General features: G+C 36.0%; 1 long non-coding RNA gene across 1 annotated transcript; it reads right to left on the minus strand.

Annotated features, from left to right (window-relative positions):
• Positions 1–292: 292 nt before the first annotated feature.
• Positions 293–4,793, minus strand: LOC128553982 (uncharacterized). The gene is made up of 2 exons (XR_008369495.1): positions 4,151–4,793; positions 293–765 (listed from the first exon to the last, which is right to left on the minus strand). It is a non-coding gene; the product is annotated as an uncharacterized LOC128553982 (long non-coding RNA).
• Between the last annotated feature and the right edge of the window lie 5,172 nt (positions 4,794–9,965).

Consider the following 9,965-nt stretch of genomic DNA (forward strand, 5'->3'; position numbering starts at 1 on the left):
AGATGCTCGAAGTATTCATGGTATCAATTTTTAAATAATGATGAAAATGGTACTTCTGGTCTGGTTAACATGCTGAAATATCCACATACACAAAGAATGAAATTCCTCATGATGCTTACTTTTCCTAATATAAACCGAGATGTGTTACGCATACATTTTAACTGGATTCACGATTTTGTAAAAATTTTCTGTGCAAAAATAATCACATTTGCAGTATTTGATAAGAAATATTTTTATGAAATTAAGTTCAACTGCTGACAGAAAAAAATGAAAATTAAGCGGTCAAAAGAACTCGTGCAAGAAATATTTATATTGTAAATACACATGGTTTTAAGGAAATTTCATGAAAATATGTAAATATCACAGACAGATGAAAACGTAATGTACAATAATATGTAATTTATCCTCAATCAAATAACATACTCGGAACTACCCATGAAAACAGATGACACTTCTTTATAGCCTGTGCAAAGATATAGATGTCTTATTATGCAGTTAGTCCACTTTTTCACCTTAGAGTCAAAATTCTTTGAATTTGGTCAAAATTCCAGTCTTATAAGCTAAATATTATAAAACTAACACTAGATGCCAAAGGGCAACATGTCGAGCCTGCCAGTTGTCAAAAGGACTGGGAGTGTCTTGACGGCTTCATCCTCCCACTTGAAGATACAGTGGCTGAGACAACCCATGAAGGTCCCGTACAATAGATGGGCATCAGTTGTGCATCCGACAGACAATCTCTGCATGAAATGCCAGATATCCGGCCTGTAAATAAGAAATTATCAAATGCTTATATTTTTCATTCCAATGTAATTTTACTAAATTAATGCATCAAATACAAGCATTCTATGAAAATGCTATGTCTAGAATAGGTCTGTTAATGGCTGGAAATCTCCTTTATCATCACAAGACAATAATTATATAAGAAGATATTTCTGCTCATAGGAAATTACTGTAAATACTGCATGGAAGCATTTGTGATTATATGTTAGATGTTGTATTCATAATATTCTTAAGTGTATGTGTATTAATGTAAATTATTTTGAATAAAAATAATTTTATTTATTTTCGAGAAATCACGTTATTGGTTGCTAGGCAAAACAATATAGATTTATAACTGGTTCCATAGCTTTTCTTTATCTCCTGGGTACCGACGTTTTTTAAACCGGTTTCAAGCTAATATGCATGATCAGGTATTGTGCTATAAATACCGCTAAACCCGTGCTCTTCATTCACTTTGCATTACTACATGGTTGTGTCAAGAGAAAACTTACCAAGGCCAGAGAGAAAAGTTTTTCAAGGTTACGCTATAAAGAAACATTAAAATGCCACGCGGTCGCCGGAGGCAGGCAGAGGCTAGACGTGCATTACCGAGACAGGAGAGAGACGTTGAACAGGAGGAGGAACAAAATGTGCCAAATGTTCGGCGTAATCTGAGAAGGAACGCTGCCAGAGACGAGCAGAATGACCAAGGTCAAGGAAATGTCAGGGGCACCAGAGGACAGAAAAGGCCTGCGGCTGACCTCGAGGACGCTGTAGACGAGAGGCTGCTACAAACAGAAGCCGATGTCTGGGTTGTGGGCGACTCGATCCCGTTCTGGGCCGGCAAACACGCAAAGGCGACCGGGAAGCCAAATCTTGGTATACCTAACATATCAATTGCTTGGTGGGCTGTCAGAGGTCTTCGTTGGAGAGGTTTCAGACATGCAGTTGAAACACAGGTCATACTTTCATCTCCACCTTCAATAATTTATATCAATTTAGGCGGAAATGACCTAGTTTATGAAAATACATGCGAGTTAAGAAGAATCATTGAGATAGAGATCAATTATTTACGGGAAGCATTCCCAGATACAACAATAGTCTGGGTAGATATACTGCAGAGGCAAAATTGGCAAGGGGCATTAGGCGGGAAAAAGCCAATTGAAAAGAAAAGGAAACGCCTTAACCGCATTGCGCGGAAAATAGTAACCGAGTCCGGGAGAAGTGACGTCATCAGCCCCGATATTGACGCGGAAACAGCATTTTTTAGAAACGACGGCGTTCATTTAAATCTCGTCGGACTAGAATTCTACATAGATTACTTAAGGGATTCAATTAGGAAATTAATATAAGTAAAACAAATAGTAAACATAAAAGCTGAAGCTTCCATGTTAAAACCTTGTATATAGAATGCACATTTAACTAAATAGAATTTTGGGGGATAAATTGTTTCAATTTATTGTGGCGGAAAATTCTATAAACCTGAAGGTGATCAGGCGTGTCTGCTTACATTAGTTTACAATAAACTGATAATTATAATGGAAATAAATATTGTTTCATAAGTTTAATACATCTATTGTCTGGCGAGAAGTTACAAGCACTGTATTTTCGGCGTGTGTTACTCTTATGTGGTTACTCTTATGATGTTATGTGGCTAGGGTTGAATAGGTTTTGCCCATAGTACCTGGCAAAATCTAGTTTTGTATTGCGTATTGCTTTGTATTGCGTTATCAACCCTCTAGCATGCAACTTACTACTCACGCAGTGGTTTTGGTATGTGGTGACTCGTCATTTCCGGATACCTGGTCGTGTCTGGTAACTATCATACCGTGACTACTGGCTCCGAAGTTGCCGTGCATTGCCACATTATGTTAAAGCTAGTCAAGTATTGCTACCTCGCTATGTCCGACAGTACAGAGTTACGTTATGTTGAAATTAAGCAGTATTGCTACCACTTTATGAGAGTGTAAATTATATGTGACAGTGCAGAGTTTGTGTAAATAGTTTGCAGATATTTGCAAGAGGCGCCTGGTCTCCTTCCGGTTACGTTCACATACTTGGCGAGATACCTTGTCAAGTATATGTTTTTGAGCGGCCAATACAATACCCAACATTTTGTTCATTTAGTAAATGTTTTATTTGTTTGGTTTATGATATATTATGATATTAACATTGTAATATGAAATACTACCGTGTAGTAATTAAAAGGTATAAAGCATGGTTTATTTGTAATCCTTTTGAGTATTAAAATAAAGATATTTCACAGACAGCATACAGGAAAATGGTTAATCAATTGTGTTATACTTTTTCCGAATATGTGCACATTTCATTTTTAGACATTTTGTAATCTAAAATTATCAAACACTAAATGAAAACTACAGTCAAACACGCTTTATACGAACTCATCCGGACCTACGAAATATGTTCGTATCAAACGAAATTCGTATTAATGAATGTATGACCAGATAATTTGTCCGAGCAATTTGGGCAGTATCACCGGTATCATCGGGGAATAGATTCCAATATTATGATACATGAAAATAGTTAATAGTTTTAAACTGATTAAGCTAATTCATTCAGATAACATTGAAATTACTCAAGAAAAGTCATACTTAGTTAAAACTGTATTAATTTAAATTTTAATGTGCGGTCGAGGTCAAGAGCGCCAAGTTATATCCACCGCCAACATTGAAGCTTGTACTATATAACAAGCATTCTAAGAGGTATAAAAGTTTGTATATTTTGTAAGACACAGCCTATCTGTATCGACAATAGAACGTCAATAATGTGTTTAAAATTATTTACACCTCCTTAAATCTTGACCTGTTAATTGATTAAATTATTTTATATTGACATGCTACACAAAGGACCGAGTGTTTGTTTGTGAATAAGTGTGAACTACTCCATTGTCCAATTACCACGCGGCACAAGCTTGACCATATTATTATTTTCAACACATTTTATAACGTCCCCGACTTCTAAAATTAATTCGTATCAAAAGATGGAAAAATATAATATTTAAGCTTATTGGGACTTCCAAAATGTGTTCGTATCTACCGATTATTCGTATCAAGCGAGTTCGCTATTACCGAAATAATTTTACAAAGAAAAAAGAAGGACTCGGCCGGGGAATTCGGACTTTGTTCGTTTAATCCGAAAATTCGTATCAAGCGAGTTCGTATTAAGTGGACTCGACTGTAAATGAATTATGTCACAGACACACTCCAGCCCAAAGAATATAATAGAAATACCAAAGAAATGACATTGAAAAGAACACAAGAAATAATCATTTCAACTATTCACTGTAATTTTTGATTTAAATAAAGTTGAAAACTATTGAAAAGGCTTGTAAAGGGGTTTTGTGTAAGTATAGAAAAGAATTACTTACCTCACTGTAAGGTATCACCAGGTTTTTAAGCATTTTCCAATATATGCAGCACCACAGCAGTCCCTATCAGCATACAGGATCCGAGGAGATGGCCCTAAGGCATTCTGGTAGCGTGCACACAGGTCTTGTATCATGTTAGACAGACCATAGCCTTAGCTTGTAGTCATGACGGTCATGATCACTTGTCCATGTTCATTTCTGACGCGGACGTGGACGCATTGGTTGAGTGGGCTAAGACGCTTTCCTATGGAGGTGAAGGCCCCTGGTTCGAATCCTGGCTACTCCCATTGCGGTGTGTCCTTGGGCAAGGCACTTTATCACGATTGCCTCAGTCGACCCAGCTGCAAATGGGTACCAGCAAATTGCTGGGGGTAAGGTATAATTGGTTTTAACTGTTCTTTAAATAGGGTCGCTAAAAAGCTCTACAGAGCTTATGTTAACTGTTTCACAAAGCGACGGTAAATAAAATTTACCTTTACCTTTACCTTTTTTTTCTGACATTGGTTGCCCACATACTAGTCTTTAAGTTAGCACTTCTTCCTGCAAAGGTATTTTCATAACCTTCCATCAAATGAGATAACATGCTCCATAAAAGAAAACATTCTTTCATGCAAAAATATCAACATGCATGAAAAAAAGAAGAAAGGTCAATGTTCAAGCAGAAATAGGTAACAAGAGATAAATCTTACATTCAGTCTTTCTATAATTAAATAATAATTATGTTATTATCTATTTCTGCATCAAGTAGTTTACATGGAAAATAAGCTTATTCTTAAACATTCACAGGGCGAGTTATCTGATGCATGTCCACTCTGGTGAGGGAACCATTGCATACAACCTTGGTTCCTAAAGCAGGCAATGCAACTTGACACCCCAGAGGTTAACTAGCATCCAGAGAAACAAAGGATGAGCAAAGAATCTCTGGACACAGTTCTTGGCCCTGGTGTAGACACTCGGCTGAGGTGGCTCAAATCTTCTCTGTCTTGAACTGGATCTTGTTCTTTTCAGTCAGTGCAAAGAATCTTTTGCCCTTGTAATGCGCTCCCTTGTTTTTGCACCCCCTCCCTCTTAATAAGTACTCATGCCCACTGTTACTATGGCTGCCAGAATCCTAAGGCGGTACACGACTGTTGTTTTTTCCTACTTATATATGAGTGTTTGTGTGTTTGTGTGTTTGTGCGTCTGTTTGTCTTGGGCAATGCCTAACAGTGTTGTTATATCTTACTGGTCTGTTTATCCATGTTAGTTAGTTGTGTGTGGGTGTGTGTGCGTTTGTCTTTCATACATGAATGTCTGCGCTACTGTGGTTTACGTTGTAATGAAATTGTGATTAAGGAACATAGCATTCCCTCTGTATATTCATCCTTGTTCTACTTTCCCCTTCAACCCCATCCCCCTTTCTACCCCTTCCTCCCTCTCTATTTTGCATAAAATTAAAATGCATTTGTTGGATTTTTCAAGCAACCCATCTATAATATTTTTCCATTACAGCTTCTTTTTGTTGTGGGCCTACTTTGCAAATGCGTGGCTCTCATGGCTGTATTTGTGGTGCTCTATGCTTCCGAGAAATCTACCCTTACCTTTTATCCTTTGGATACCCAAACATAATTCACTCCACAGCAGTCAAGGCCGACTGCCATCCTTCATACAGCATTGGTTTGTCTGTAAATTTATGCATTTCTGAATCAGTTAACTATTCAAATATAGTGTCTTATCATTAAGAGCGAAATTGCTACAAAAAATTGATTAAAGACAAAAAAAAAACAGATATAAAATACTGTGCTGTGAGATCAAATGAATTCTTTTTCTGTACATTCATCGTACATATACATATGTGAGAACCATTTATGGTTGCGGGTTTATCCTGCTACCAAAGTTTAAGTGTATTTCTGACAATCATAGCATCTTTATTTTATTCAGAATCACATCGAAAGGATGTTCCTGTGCTACACAAAATAGTCCCATTCATGAACAATGCGGATGAATTATCAATGAACAAGCAGTTCTTATTCTACCTGTATCCACTCACACTGACCATTTAGAAGATCTATCAATGATAAGTTATTCCAGCCTATGGTTACATCACATGTCAGGCAGAGTTCATCTTAGATATGAGGCACAGTTAATATGTATTTGTTTCTCATTCATGTATATTCATAGACTGGCATTTAAACAGAAAATAAATCTACCGAAAAACCAAAAAAACCCGCAACCACCAGACATCTCAAGGCTTTGATTGGTATTTTCTTTGTTTTTTTCTGGTGGTGCTGACCTTGCCCGACTATCTATCAGGCTTATCAGGCTTATCTTCATTATGAAACACAGAATAATCGGAATGCAGTCAATGTATGCTTTGCATCAAAATTTTGCAAAAATCCATGTTACCAGTGAAAACATCAGCAGAACATTCTATAAAATCTGAGTTATCTTCCTCTCAAAAAGCAGTGTTCAGGCTCCCACAATGAAAACACTGGTGTCATAAAAGCAACTAGGCAGATGTCATATATAAATTTTAAGCATTCTGTCCTTGCCAGATTAAATTATACCAGGTTATCAACTATAATTTGGTTTTGTGATCATCAAAAGTAGTTTGGTTGTACATTTTATCATTATCATGTATTTATTTGTATAACCACCTGAGGGGCTGCTGAAGTGTTGGTTCAGGTATGACGAAGCGGCTTTAAGAGGCAGTCCTTGTGGAAGCTCTCACTGTTCAGACACTGAAAAAAAAAAGGATATATTTTTAGTTGCTCGTTTCCAACTGATTAAACTCATACCAACACAAATTTAGGCCATATATGGCTCGCATCTCTTTCGAGTGCATGGTGCCCCTGAAGGCCAAAGTGCAAGGATTATTAGCACAATTTATCTTCAGTTTGTCAGTGATGGAAGAATAAACGCTATAAACAAGATTCTAAATTTGCTGCAATTTCTTTTGCATTACATTACTGTAAAATCCCTTTAATTTCATGGGGATGAAATTTCTTGGTTTTGGTCAAACGGCAATTTCGTGGGGAAAAAGTTCGTGGATTTCAACTTTTGAACATAAAATGAATGGAATTTTACTTGTTCATTGGATTAAATTTCACGGATTGACCCCAACCAAAGAAATCCACGAAAAAATTTGTCCCCCACAAATATTAATCACAGTTTTCGGATAAAAAATGGTCAGAAGTGAACAGTGCAAATTTATACTTATACACAGTGTATACTGTCACATTAAAGCTGGGGAAAACAGTGAAGTGTATAATATACATGCTACAATTATGCAAACATTTTCAAGAATTTAATCACTCTTTTACCTGGCTTTTAGCCCTTACCCTGCTAAATTTATATATAAACTTGTCTATCTTTCAGTCTGGACAGTACCACTAACTTTTAAAAGGTGTGCTTTCAAAAAAGATACTGACTGAAGCTATTTTACTAATTTAAAACTGATTCTGCCTTTGTGACCAGTGCAGACCAAGATAAGCCTGCGTGTCCGTGCAGTCTGATCATGGCCTGCACTGTTTTGCTATTCTGTCAGTAAATTTTCAGTGAACACCTCTTCGAATTATAAGTGGCATTACCCAAATTGAATGATGGACCAGTCCATTTTAGAAACTGAGCAGGGTGAAGGTTGAAGATAATGCAAAAATATCAGATTATAAGATACCAGGCCTAAGACCACAGTTATTTTTACTATATGTTCTATATAGGCACTGGACACTATAGCAATTTTGCATGCATTCCAACCCCTATAAAAATACCTGAACTCAACAGAACTATTCAAGAGAAAAAATTCTAGCCACAGTAAACATTGGGTTGACCGGCTCTTTTTTCCATCATTTTGAATCAAATCACATGTGTATGAAGAATACTCTCTAGATGGCCGCTAACAGGCAAAACAGGCCCTATCAAAAAGTCATGTTTATGCATTTCTGACACTTTCATTCTGCAAATTGTGCATGTACCTACTATTTCATATCTCCTCTATTAAATCATGCCATTTATTGCAGGGTTTTTTACTCAAAATTCACCCGTATCACCCTCAAACAGAGGAATATTTTCCGCGTAACCACTTCCGTATTGTGGTCAACCAAGGGCAAATAACTGTGCTCTTGTGCCTTTTAGACTATTTTTCTCCCTTTTAAAATAAAAAAATATTTTACCAGTACATTTCCCGATGTATTGCAAATTAAATCTGAAAATTACACCCTTTGTTGAACTATGCACAAAATTTGACGCTTCCAATGTTACACATGGTATCGGTCAAATCTGAGCAAAAAAAAAATTTGCGTATTTTCAGAGAAAAAACACAAATTCTATAAAATTCTTTGGGTTTTATGGGGATTTTCACCCAAATAAAAAACAGCTGTTTCCTTAATATACATCTATCCAAATTAAGAGCCACTTCAAGTCTGATTACAATATCACTGTTTTCCCAAAATTTTAAGGAAAAAAATATTCATATTACAAAAAGCACGTCAAAACGTGTAGTCTACTCACACGAAAAAAGTAAAATGTGAAAATAAGAAAAAATCCTGTAGCTGTCAAATTCGCCCTTTTTAAGCAGCCCGTATGTGGCAAATATGAGAATGAATAGCTTTTGTACATATATGTGTCATATACTTTTCAGTGATCATTCATTTATGGCTACCCCCTAGGTAAAATGAGCCAAACGCTCTGAAAAAGTCCAATATGTGAGCTTACTAAAGGCTTTGAGTCTTTCTGGAATGAATTTCACTCAAAACTTACAGTTTACAGGCATTCAGTGCACTCTGAAAATGAAACATGCACCCGGACCTTTACCCTGCACAAAATTTTTCACTGGTATCACAGCTGAGCATTTTTGGCAAAAAGCCCCTATCTCTTTTAAAAATTGTTTTTTAATTTTCATCATTTTCCCTGTTTGAATTTTCCCAAACGGGCTTAATTTCAGAAAAAACCCTTTAATAAATATAAACCCTGAGAAACTACATTTGGGTGCTCCAAATTTTTTCCCGGTGACAAATTATAAATGGAAGTGCCCTTGGTTGCCCGAACCAGGATTTTATGTGACGGGAAAGGGCCCTTTTCGGCGAAACAAAATCAAAATATGAATCGGCTAGTCATAATTCTTAGAATAAATTATTTAAATCAGTTTTATGTTTGGTATGTATGTGAAAACAATTTTTCAAAAAAATCTGACGGGCAAAGAATTTAGTGTAAAAATGTAAAAAAGTCCCCCTAAAGGAATTTTCTAGGGAATTTTTATATCACAATCTCCTTTCCCCATACTGAAACTGTCTTAATGAAAATTTAAAACCCCCAAAATTCAAGTCTTATGTATGAAAAAATGTGTCATAAAAAAACAGTCAAAAATAAAAAATTTTTATAAAACCCAAAAAGCAGTCGCCCCATTTTCCTTGTTTACGGCTGTAGTTTCGGGAAGGCTGTTTTTTACTTTTTCAGGAAAAATTAGACAATCTAAAACTGGCATTCACACTGTGAATCCAGTTACTGCATCAACTATTATGAAAAAATTTTCCTGTCAATTTCATGGTAATGATTATAAAGTTATCTCCCTACCAACATGATTTTGGAAAGTAGCCCCTTTAGGAAAAACTGGTTTTGAAAAAATTTGCTTTTCCACACAATTCTATTTTCTAGTTTTTTTCGTTTGCCAATGCAATTTAAAAGTCTTTTTAAATTTTAAAAATTTCACAGGAAGTCCCTGCCCTTGTTTAAAAACATCTAAATGGAATTTTTTAAACCCATTCACAACCCCGGAAAACAAATTTGTCTTCGGTAAATTTCTGAGAAGCGTAGAAATATATGTAAAAAGGGCGGTAAA

This window comes from Mercenaria mercenaria, unplaced genomic scaffold, assembly GCF_021730395.1.
Source record: "Mercenaria mercenaria strain notata unplaced genomic scaffold, MADL_Memer_1 contig_4580, whole genome shotgun sequence".
NCBI classification, from domain to species: Eukaryota; Metazoa; Mollusca; class Bivalvia; order Venerida; family Veneridae; genus Mercenaria; species Mercenaria mercenaria.